The 12,500-nt window shown below is 35.5% G+C and overlaps 1 protein-coding gene and 1 non-coding gene across 2 annotated transcripts in view; one reads left to right on the top strand and one right to left on the bottom strand.

Moving 5' to 3' along the window:
• LOC115223585 overlaps window positions 1-12,500 on the bottom strand; it is a 31,070-nt gene that overhangs the window by 16,287 nt on the left and 2,283 nt on the right. The window lies entirely within an intron of this gene.
• On the top strand, window positions 11,662-11,735 carry Trnan-guu. The gene has a single exon. It is a non-coding gene; the product is annotated as a tRNA-Asn (tRNA).

The raw sequence follows: 12,500 nt of genomic DNA, 5'->3' as shown, positions 1-12,500 counted from the left end.
TTTCTTTACTACCCACAAGGGGCTAAACATAGAGGGGACAAACAAGGACAGAGAAAGGGATTAAGTCGATGACATCGACCCCAGTGCGTAAGTGGTATTTATTTAATCAACGCCGAAAGGATGAAAGGCAAAGTCGACCTCGGCGGAATTTGAACTCAGAACGTAGCGGCAAAAGAAATACCGCTAAGCATTTCGCCCGGCGCGCTAACGTTTCTGCCAGTTCGCCGCCTTGGCGTTTGTCTAAGTTTATTTCAAGTTGATACGTTAGAGCGTAGCAAGGCTCCTTTGTTGAAGACAGCTTATGGTGTTTATGTTTATATGAATTAGTGTGTGTGTGTTTGGGTGTGTACGTGCCAAATAACTTTCCCTCGTCGTGGGTTTACCTGACACACTTTTGTATGTATGTAAGAATGTATATGTATGTATGTATGTATGTATGTATGTATGTATGTATGTATGTGTGTATGTATGTATGTGTGTGTGTCTATGTATGTATGTACGTACGTACGTATGTATGTATGTATGTATGTTTGTATGTTTGTATGTACGTACGTATTTATGTATGTATGTATTTATGTGTGTGTTTATGTATGTATGCATGTAGTGATTGTGCGTATGTATTGTGTGTGTATCTACGTATGTGTGTGTGTATGTGTTTATGTGTGTGTGTGTGCGTGCCAAATAACTTTCCCTCATATCGTGGGTTTGACTAACACTTTTGCATGCATGTATGCAAGAATGTATGTTTGCATGTAGTAATTGAGTATATATGTATTGTGTACGTATCTACGTATATATATATATATATATATATATATATATATATATATATAATATATGTTGTGTGTGTGTGTTGTGTGTGTGTGTGTGTGTGTGTGTGTGTGTATAATGTATATGAAGACAATACTAAGCAAGTTTATGTATGTATAGGTGTGAAATTAAGAAGATGAAAAACTGGTTAGGTAAGCCGAAGTATTCAAAGTAAATAAAAATATTGTGAGAAATATTTTCAAGTGAGAAGGTCATACAAAGGAAGAGGAGCAGACGATTACATTGACCTAAGTCTACCTAGGCTGTTAACAACTAACCCATTCAATCAATCAAGGACTCAGAAAACACACCTTGCAATTAGTTAGGCGTAATTTGGCAAAACAGTTTTTTTCACGATTCAAGAACAAACCAAAGATGTATTTTGTAGAAAAAAGTAACCCCAAAACATATATATACTAGGGTAGGTGTGGCTGTGTGGTAAGAAGCTTGCTTTCGGGGTGGGGTTCAGTCCCACTGCGCGGCACCTTGGGCAAGTATCTTCTACAACTATAGCCTCGGGCCGACCAAAGCTTTGTGAATCGATTTGGTAGACGGAAACATAAAGAAACTCGTCATTTACACACACACACACACACACACACATATATATATACATACATATATACGTATATATATACGTATATATATATATATATAACACACACCACACACACACACACACATATATATATATATATATATATATATTATATATATATATATATATATATGCCGTAAATCAGGCTTCCGGAATAGTAGCAGACTCTAGGTTATAGACCAGTAGAGTATATAGATAAAGACAGATATGTCGGCCTATGGAACTACCTTGGGTTTGACATTCATAAAGCGTTTAGCTTTACAGAGTTTGTTCAGACTCTAAAAACCTGTTAGTCAATGGCCTCTCTCGCCATATATATAAATATATATATATATATATAATACTACAAAATTAGAGAATGGAGAAATATACTTAAATCAGTAAAACATCAACTATCCGATGATACTCAATCCATACTTTAATACAACATTACATATGAGTAAAGGCAATACACAAAATGAAATGAGATATACAGTAATAGTAAAAAGATAAAGAGATATAAGTAAAAAATTTTCAAATATAATATGCAAATAAATCAAAACTGACAGCTGTTTCGGCAGGTAGATACCTAGCTCTGGATAATGTAATGATATTGTATAATATGTAATATATGAGAGCCTTTTGTGAGTTTGGTGGGTTTAGGTTGAGATTATAGGTTTTTTGTATGTGTTTATTTGGAAGGTTTTTATTGTATATTTGGTCTTTTTGTACTCACCTTAATTTGTATCTTATGCTATTCACTGATAAACCTTTTTCATTTTTTTCATTTTCTCATTTACATGCATTATGCTTTATAATTATTACCAGCCTCATATATTTAGTTTATATCTATACTCTGGATCTGTACTTTAAACTATCCTTCCATACATATTTACTTTCAACAATATAACATATATATTCACTCTATTTATTATTTTTTATTTATTTTCCATTTTATTGTAATATTATCAATTTTTGCATCTAGTCTTCTTTTATTTATTTATTTGCCTATTTAAGTGTAGATTTTACATACATAAACATCATCTAATTTCTACCTATTTATTTTTTACTTATTTACTTATACTGGGGTAGTTTTATACATACATATCTATCATTTATTTTTATTTAATTTTAATAATATATGAATACATATATACTGGTTTGTACTTATAATTATGTGTATAACCGTATTTATTCCTTCGTATTTATTCCTTCTTATTATTTTATCTCTTTTCATCTTAAGTCTTTATAATATAATTTATTTAAAATTTCTATGATGTTCTCATAAGCGTTTACATTAATACTTCCCCTTCTATTCTTTAATGCCTAAACTGGTATATTATGGCACTATATTTATTAAGTTAATAAGTGACTTATTTATAATATTTAAATTAATATATATTTTATATTTTATATTTTATAATTTAGCGTACTTAAAACCATAACAAACTCACGATAAATCTAACAACCGTATGTTTTACTCTGCAACAAACCGGTGTTATAAACTTTAAGTTACCCATGTAATAAGTATCTGACTTAGTAATATACTGATATTTAAAAATATTTATATCTAAATTAAATATTTTATGGAATGCATGGATGGTTCTTCTTTTATTATTGAGGCACAATTATAATTTTGAAGGACTAAATTGTAGCATAGTTGCTTCCTTTTTGTTTATCTATGTGCTAGTTGTTGCTTGTAATTATGTATGTGTATAAGTGTATGCATATACATATTACTATGTGTGTATGTGCGATTGATCTGTAGATGCGTGTGTGAATATTGGCGTTCCCTGACTAACCAACCGTATAATTTTCTTTTGTGATTTAAATTTCAAACCAATAGCCAATCGAATTAATCTATATTTTCTTTACCTAGTGGTCAGCATTTCTTACTCATAGTTATTTCGATCTTGTAAGGATGGACTTGGTGCTAACTTAACTGTATCTATTTTTTATTATATATTTTTTTTTTTATTATTATTATTATTATTATTATTATTATTATTATTATTATTATTATTATTATTATTATTATTATTAATAGTAATTTTTATTAACTTTTATAGCTTTAGAATCTTATGAACTGTACCACGGATTTATTATTATTTTTCATCTCCATATATGTTAGCCTTTTTTTTATATATATAAAAAACTATTAGCCAAATATGTATAATATCGGTACTTATTGATATTAATATATACACTATTATATATTTTGTTTATTTTGTTCTGTTTACCTTCCTTTTTTGTACAAATGTGTATTATATTATATAAGTGTAGCTTTATGATGTAATAGTTTTTTATATTTTACATTTTTATTTTTATATTTATATGTATATGATTGTATAATATTTTTCACTATTATAACAAATTTAATTTAATTCTCTGAAGAGGCCGTGGGGCATCCTTGTTAATGCCTCATTTATACCTGCCTTATGGCTTATAGGTTAAATGAGGTATGACTGTCCTCACTGCCGAAACAGCTGTCAGTTTTGATTTATTTGCATATTATATTTGAAAATTTTTACTTATATCTCTTTATCTTTTTACTATTACTGTATATCTCATTTCATTTTGTGTATTGCCTTTACTCATATGTAATGTTGTATTAAAGTATGGATTGAGTATCATCGGATAGTTGATGTTTTACTGATTTAAGTATATTTCTCCATTCTCTAATTTTGTAGTATTAATTTACGGTAATATTATTACCTTTACCCATATAATGCAATAGATGAACTGATTGTTTGACAATTTTTAACATCTATGTATTAATTTTGTTGGGTACCTATCTAGCAGTATATTGGATATATATTATCCCATGGTGGGTTGAATTTTCAACCCCTATCTCATTTTATAACCTAAATATATATATATATATATATATATATATATATACTCTTTTACTTGTTTTAGTCATTTGACTGTGGTCATGCTGAGGCACCGCCTTTAGTCGAGCAAATCGACTCCCAGGACTTATTCTTTGTAAGCCTAGTACTTATTCTATCGGTTTCTTTTGCCGAACCGCTAAGTTACGGGGACGTAAACACACAAGCATCGGTTGTCAAGCGATGTTGGGGGGACAAACACAGACATACAAACGTATACACAGACATACATATATATATGCATATACGACGGGCTTCTTTCAGTTTCCGTCTACCAACTCCACTCACAAGATACAGTGGTTGAAGCCTAGCCACACGCTTGAAACCCAGAGTACTAAGGAGTCTGACTCAACCTGTTTTGATCTCCTTCCCCACTCTCTGTATATATATATATATATATATATATATCTGGAAATCTCATGGCATACTCAGATGTTGAAAAATCCATAATGGCACCCCTGGAAGGAATCGTTATATATTTTAAAAACCAAGGGAAATAATACATTCGCCCCTGGAAGGAATCTTTATATATAGCCAAGGGAAACAACCCATTCATTTTCCTAATTTATTTGGTAAAAATGAAATTGAGTATGCTTATTTTTTAGTATTTGAACTGAGTTATTTTCCCAATTTATCCAGTACAACCCTTACACAAGTAAATAGTATTTTCCTAAACAATAGATCTACTTATTTTGGTTAGTGACTTATTCACGAATATACCAACACTAGTTCCCTTGAGGATAATATTCTCTGGGAACACCCAAAAGCCCTTTTCAGAGTTATTCACTTTGAATTATTATGGCTGCAGTCTAATGACTGAAACAAGTAAAAGATAAAGAGAATAGAATTTATAGGCGCGGCCTTAGCTATTTGCTTAGAAGTTTACTTCCCAACCTATGGCTCTGGATTCAATGAGCATTTTTTAGGAGAAGGTATTCGCTGACACTCCATTGGTTATGATGACAAGTTTTTCAGTTGATGCGACCAACGGAACAGGCCTTGGTGAGCCGACAGAATTGTTGGCATTCTGGACAAAATATTTACTGACATTTCGTCCGTCTTTATGTTCTGAGTTCAAATCCCGAGTGCGCGTGTTTAGTAATTAAATTATATCACCGTGATCACCGTGACCGACCAGGCTATCAGATGTTGCTACACATCGCTGGTCACAATGAGCTTCGCATTGTTTTAGCCTTCAAATGACGCCAGTCCGCTGGCTAAGCGAGCAGGCTAACAGAAGAAAGAGTGAGAGAAAGTTGTGGCGAAAGTGTACGGCAGGGTTCGCCACTACCTCCTGCCGGTGCCTCGTGGAGCTTTAGGTGTTTTCGCTCAATAAACACTCACAACGCCTGGTCTGGGAATCGAAACCGCGATCCTACGACCGCGAGTCCGCTGCCCTAACCACTGGGCCATTGCGCCTCCACAATTAAATTATATATCATGTAGTTTATTGTTTTGTTATGCGTGTGATTCCCCCTGGTCTGTGGAAATTTGGTCATGATGCTCGGATGGCCTTCGGAATTGAGAAATGTGCAATGATAGAGGTAAAGCAAGGAAAGGCCATAAAAATATTAGAATGGATCTCTGTATAAAAACCATTGACTATTGGCTACTGGAAAGAGAGGGAAACCAAAAGTACGGAAATGAAGAAAACCCCTACTGAGGAGTCATTTCGCCGAATGACGGAGATTTTAAAATCGAAAGTGAATTGAAGAAACATCGTATAATCAACCGAAGGAAACGTTCCTAATAAGGTAAGGTGAAGGAATTATTGAATGGAGAAATGATGAATGTGTGTATATTTGCGTGTGTGTTTGTGTGTATGTGTATTTGTGTGTGTGTGTGTGTGCGACACTTTACATTTGCCTTCTTTCTGCACCTGACATTTTTCGTATTGAAACATGGTACACGCAAATCCTCCATGAGCATTGTTTGATGTAACATGAGCGATCCCACCAGTTTTGGCCAGGCTAGATTTACCCACTCCTTCAAATATCTCAGAAATCTGTTATTCCTTATTTATGACGCTTCAGTAAGAAGATCATCCTCATTATATTGTTTAACCCTTTAGCATTTAAGCTGGTCATATCCGGCCCAAATATTCTATCTGTTCTACGTTCAAACCAGCCAGAACCAGCCTCTCACATCTATTCTAAAGCAACAACATTATCGACAGCTCGAAGCTACGAGATAATGAGTAATGCGAATTAAAAAAGTATTAAAATTATAAGGGTGCTGAATGGTTACTACACCAGTCTGCTAGAGATAGATCCCAAATAGTCTATGAACCACTTAGATTATTACTCCACTACAGAAGGTTGTAAGCGAGGAAAATAGACAGCGAGGGCTTATAAAATAATTAAAATTTATAATAATTATTTTATAAATCCTCGCTTACAACCTTGTGTAGTGGAGTAACAATCTCAGTGGTTCATACACCTTTTGGGAGCTATTTCTAGCAGACTGGTGTAGTAACCATTCATCACCCTTTTTATAATTTTAATATAAATTAACCATTATGGTATTTTTAGTATGCTGGCCACTGATAAATCATTCAATAATGATTTTATCCTAATTATGTATTAAGTAAGTATTATATTCGACAGAGCAACCTGAAACTTAAATGGTTTGAAGTCCTCCTGTAAGTTCATGATGACAGCATTGGTACTTTGTAAAACCGTAAAAAAATCCAAGGAAATATCCATAGGCATAGGATGAGGAGGGTTCCTTTTGGGAGTCCCCCTTTCTTTTCTCATTCTGCCAGTTTTACAGGCACTGACAGTCCACCCCACCTGCCCCCTGTCCACGGTCACACTATCACAGGAAAACAGGCCGAGGTGGGGTGGTGTCCCTACACTCAATTTCCTGGTCTGCAAGACGAGACAAGTTTTACAACCGTCCTCAGAACCGTAACCATAGCTATGAATGTCTGTGTTGTTAAGACAACAGTCTTTAGTATCTGTCATTGCTGTCCCTGAAATTGTTTGCTGCTCTCTCCTTCACCTTCTTCTACCTTTCCAGCTCGTCAGAACAGAAAGTTTTCAAATGTTACTTACTACCACAAATATAACAACTGACGTCTTGTCTTGCACCACTGGACTCATTATTTTCGATTCTGCACCCGCGATTAGCCATCGATCTGGAATTGCCCTGATGTTGAATTTTTATATGGTTATTAGGACATGTTAGTCGATACTCGTTGCCCCTGTGCTCACAAACTGAAAATATTGTGGTACAAAGGAGTGGATGAGCCAAGGGTTAATATCACTACCGACTGTGGCCCTTGTCTCGCGCTGATCCATGTATTGTGGTATAATCCTATAGATAAGTGTGTAGAACATCGAGCAGGACCGTCGCCTCACTTTGTTCTCAGTGCTGAAAAGGCTAGACAGGTACTTCTATATATTTTGCTGCGGTCTCGAGGTCGACTTTGCCCGAGGTCGACTTTGCCTTTCATTCTTTCGGGGTCGATAAATTAAGTACCAGTTACGTACTGGGGTCGATGTAATCGACTTAATCCCTTTGTCTGTCCTTGTTTGTCCTCTCTTTGTTTAACCCGTTGTGGGCAATAAAGAAATATATATATTTTGCTGCGGTTGATGGCGACCACACCGTTCTACACATCCCCACCATTCCACACATCTGTCAGAATATGTAAATGTCCTCTCCATTATACAGGTTTGTGTTACCCTCGCGCTTCTCAATGTGTTGCTCGGGCAAGTTGGCCCTATCTTCCGTAACACATACCTCACATATTTGTTTTTCTTGGCGAGCCAACCTATTTCCAGATACTCTTTGTGGTTTGTCACGCCAGGAAAGCTTATATTATTGTTATATTTAACTAGTTTATTTTTAATATTTTTTTTATCGCTTTTGTAATGCTTGCGGTATCTGTTTGTTTACGTTTATGTTGCCAGCGCTTTGGCGAGTACTCCTTCTCAATCTTCAATACTAAAAAAGACTATGCGTGTTCAGATTGACAACAAGATCAAGGCAAACTGTGCAAACATAATTGTTGAAAATAGGGTCGAAAATCTCTGTACCCCGAGTGATATTTCGATCTTTTTCCATCACTTGGACAGATGTCAAGAAATTCTTTAAAATACAAGGATCTTGAAACAGAAAATAAACACGATATAAATATGAAGAGTCTGAGTAATAATCGGAACACAATTTATGACACTGAAGTACGCAAACAAAAACTTAAACACGTCACGCCATAGAATTCTGTACACAGTTGCCTTGCTAGACATGTCCTAGATTCTTCTCAAGACACTTTTAGTTTTATATAGCTCAGCTCACGCACACAGTGCATTCGTACACAACACTTACTAATACAATAAAACAACCCTCATAATAGATACTGCACATAATTACCATCAAATAACACCACACCGGTACATATTCTACACCAACAATCCCCTATCTTTTTTGAACTCCGGTTTCATGCAAGACAATTTTTACCACGGACTGGTGGTCGTGATAGTGGTAGTGGTGGTGTGGAGATCAAGCTTATAACAAAACACAATGAAGTGCATAAACCTTCAACAGAAACAATTTAACATTATTAATCTAGAAATACCTTTTAATCTTATGATTACCGCCACCTAAACGTAGGCGTTCTGTAAGAGCAGACGATACGTCTCTCTTAACTCCAGCAGTGTCGTCTGCTTTTATAGAATATTCACGTTTAAGCGATAGTCAATAAAGTAGAAATAAAATTAAAAAAAACTATTCTTTCTGTATGGCCCCCATACCAAGGAAAAGTCAACCTCGGTGGTTTTTGACCTCAGAACGTTAAGCATTTTGCCCGACGTCCTTAACGATTCTACCAGCTCGCCGCTTTTGGGTAGTGTTAATAATGAGACAGTATCTGGCTGAGTATGTCGTCATTGAAGATGTGTGCGGCAAATTAATCATTTATAAAGTTAGGGAGGATCAGATTGCTAATCAAACATATGCAATCGTTGTGGTTCACTGTAAACTTATTATGAATGCATGAATTAGTAAATAAATAAGGAAATAATGAAATAAATTGAATAATTGGTTTGTCAAAGTTCTTTCATCACAGCCAGTGATCTTATCGATAGCGATTTGCTCTTCATGCACGTCCGCCGCGTTAGCACTGACTACTTGCTTTGTGTTCGTAAATTGAAGGCAAAACTTATGAATTTTATTCTGGATTTGTTTATTCATAATGTATAAACTTGGGTGTGTACGCGTGTGTGGGTGTATAATTTTCAGTTGCTGTTCTTGTTTTGATATATAACTAGCAGTATTGCCCGTCTTTATATCTTGATTTTTTTTTTTCATGCAATTTACTCATGCTTGCACGCGTGGTGAACACAGTTCACGTCAAACAACTGACTGAGTAAAGTTCACTAATCAATGCATGGGATAAGGCCTAAACAAACACATTATCGATTTTTGCACTCGCGAGATGAATTTCGGAACAGAAATAGCGCAGTTCAATTTTCATTCGCCTAAACTTTAAGTGACCCATTTTTGGTGGTTCTACGATTTGTTGGCTAGGAGGGGATGTGCCGGGAAGTTAAACACACAGACACACACGCAGATACACACGCAGACACACAAGTTGAGTTTTATATAAATAGATGATAAGCGTTCAACCAGAAGGTCTGGTTCCTCAGGGGTATCGTCACTAGTGTGAAAGCCTGTGGATTTTATTTCACATCCACGGTCATTCCACCGTGTATGCTTTTGGGGGATCAGGGAGTTGGACAAGGTCCCTTGCATCTGTGTTTCCTGTACGTGGTGTACGTTTATTTGATACTTCAGATTAGAAATTGTCTTAGTGATTTATGCACACATCCAAATCTCTGCGTAATACGTCGATCGATCGATCGAGCCATCCATCCAAGCTTGCTTCTCAACAACATGGTTTCGGGTTCAGTCCTACTGCATGGCACCTTGGACAAGTGTCTTCTACTGTAGCCTAGGGCCAACCAAACAAAAATATCTTGTGGTTGATGTTGAATTTCCAATGAAGGGGCCTTGAATCTAGGTTAGAAACCGGCTCTTTCTCTATTGGCAATAAGTCTTGAACTAGAATTGAACAATGACATATATGTATGTGTGTATATATATATATATATATATAAATATATATATATACATATATGTATGTGTGTGTGTGTGTGTGTGTGTGTGTGCGTATGAGTGAATGTTATTGATCAGTTAAGTTGTTTCGTAGTTGTCTGTCATTTGACACTTGTCTAATCAACTGATGTGACTCATTTTATTTATCCAAGCTTATCTTCATACGCTCACCCACACCCACCCATCCGCGCGCCCCCGTGTGCGTGTGTGTTATTGTTCTTCTCGATGATCTCCGATGTGATCTCTCAATTGTTGGATTAGTGTACCTCAACAAAAGCCTGGAAGAGACGGATTGGATCTGTAAGTCTTCGAATTAGCTTTCCCCTTTCTGTTTTGAGAAGCTTGATTTCTCAAGATTGGTATTTAGTCAGTGTTTTACGTATCCTTGGGCCACAATAATTACAGGTATAAACCTGAACTTGTAATCTGGATAGAGTAACTGCAGATTTCTCAATAGTCTAGTGTAGGTATTCTCTTTTTTACTAATCTTCAGCTTTCTGTTAACATCTATTGGGCACTAATTTTCACAACTGTGCTCAGTTTCTCTTCTTTATCCCAAATCATTATATCAGGTATGTTGTGCTTGTCATTTATCGGTTTCTTTTAAAATATCTTGCCAATAGAGAAAGAACCGGTTTCTAACCTAGATCCAAGGCTCCTTCATTGGAATTTCAATATCAATAACCGGGTATTTATGCTTGTATGTATGTATGTATGTATGTATTTATGTGCAAATTTTATGTTTTATGTATGTATTCTCATGCATATAGTTGCATGTCTAAACATGCTCATATTTACTTAAATGATAAACTTCTGGAAAGTCTTACAGATTTTTACAGTTCCTGTGATGGATTGGATCTGCAGTTTTCAAATCAGCTTTATCCTTCTAGTTTCGAGAAGCCTAATTTCTCAAGATTGGTATGTATGTATGTATGTATGTATGTATGTAGTCGGCCTGAGTGAATTAACCGAAACTATCCAACCCCCAGAAAAAAAACTTTTTCACAACAAACTCCGATATATAGTATATAATTATATAATCCGAATTTACGCAATCTGAAAAGTTTTTCTAGCAAATTTCATTCAAAAACATCCATTTTTCTGAAAGTCATGAGGAAACAAAATCTGGTGGCGAGGTTACACGTATAGGTATGTCTCTATATATTCATATATATATATAATCACACGTACACACATACACACACAAATTCGCACACACATACACATGTATACACATGCATAAAAACTTGTGAATATATATCGGTCTCTGTGGCGCAATCGGTTAGCGCGTTCGGCTGTTAACCGAAAGGTTGGTGGTTCAAGCTCACCCAGGGACGAAGACCAATAAGGCTTTTGTTCCTGCTTCGGTGGTCCAATAGGCATGGCTGTTGAGAAGTAGTAATACACCACATAGGTAGTGGTTTCAAATCTCTTCCAGAAATTACAAGAGATCTAGTTAGAAATTTTATTAGGCGCAAGAGTAACTGATAGGCGCAGGAGTAGCTGATAGGCGCAGGAGTAGCTGATAGGCGCAGTAGTGGCTGATAGGCGCAAGAGTGGCTGATAGGCCTAGGAGTCGCTGTGTGGTAAGAAGCTTGCTTACTAACCACATAGTTCCGGGTTCAGCCCACTTCGTGGTACCTTGGGCAAGTGTCTTCTACTATACCATAGGGCCGACCAAAGCCTTGTGAGTAGATTTGGTAGATGGAAACTGAAAGAAGCCCGTCGTTTATATATATATATATATATATATATATATATATATAAATATGTTTATGTGTTAGTTCCCCTCCCTAACATCGCTTGACAACAGATACTGGTGTGTTTACGTCCCCGTAACATTAGCGGTTCGGCAAAAGAGACCGGTAGAATAAGTACTAGGCTTACTAAGAATAAGTCCTGGGGCCGATTTGCTCCACCAAAGGCGGTGCTCCAGCATGGCCGCAGTGAAATGACTGAAACAAATAAAAGAATATATGCATATATATACATATATATATATATATATACATACATATATATACATACATATATATATATGTATATATATATATATATATATATATATATATATATATATATACAATTCTAAACAAGGGCAA

This window comes from Octopus sinensis, linkage group LG23 (assembly GCF_006345805.1).
Source record: "Octopus sinensis linkage group LG23, ASM634580v1, whole genome shotgun sequence".
In the NCBI taxonomy this organism is placed as follows: Eukaryota; Metazoa; Mollusca; class Cephalopoda; order Octopoda; family Octopodidae; genus Octopus; species Octopus sinensis.
The sequence above is the reverse complement of the archived record's forward strand: the minus strand, read 5'-3'. Positions and strand labels throughout refer to the sequence as shown.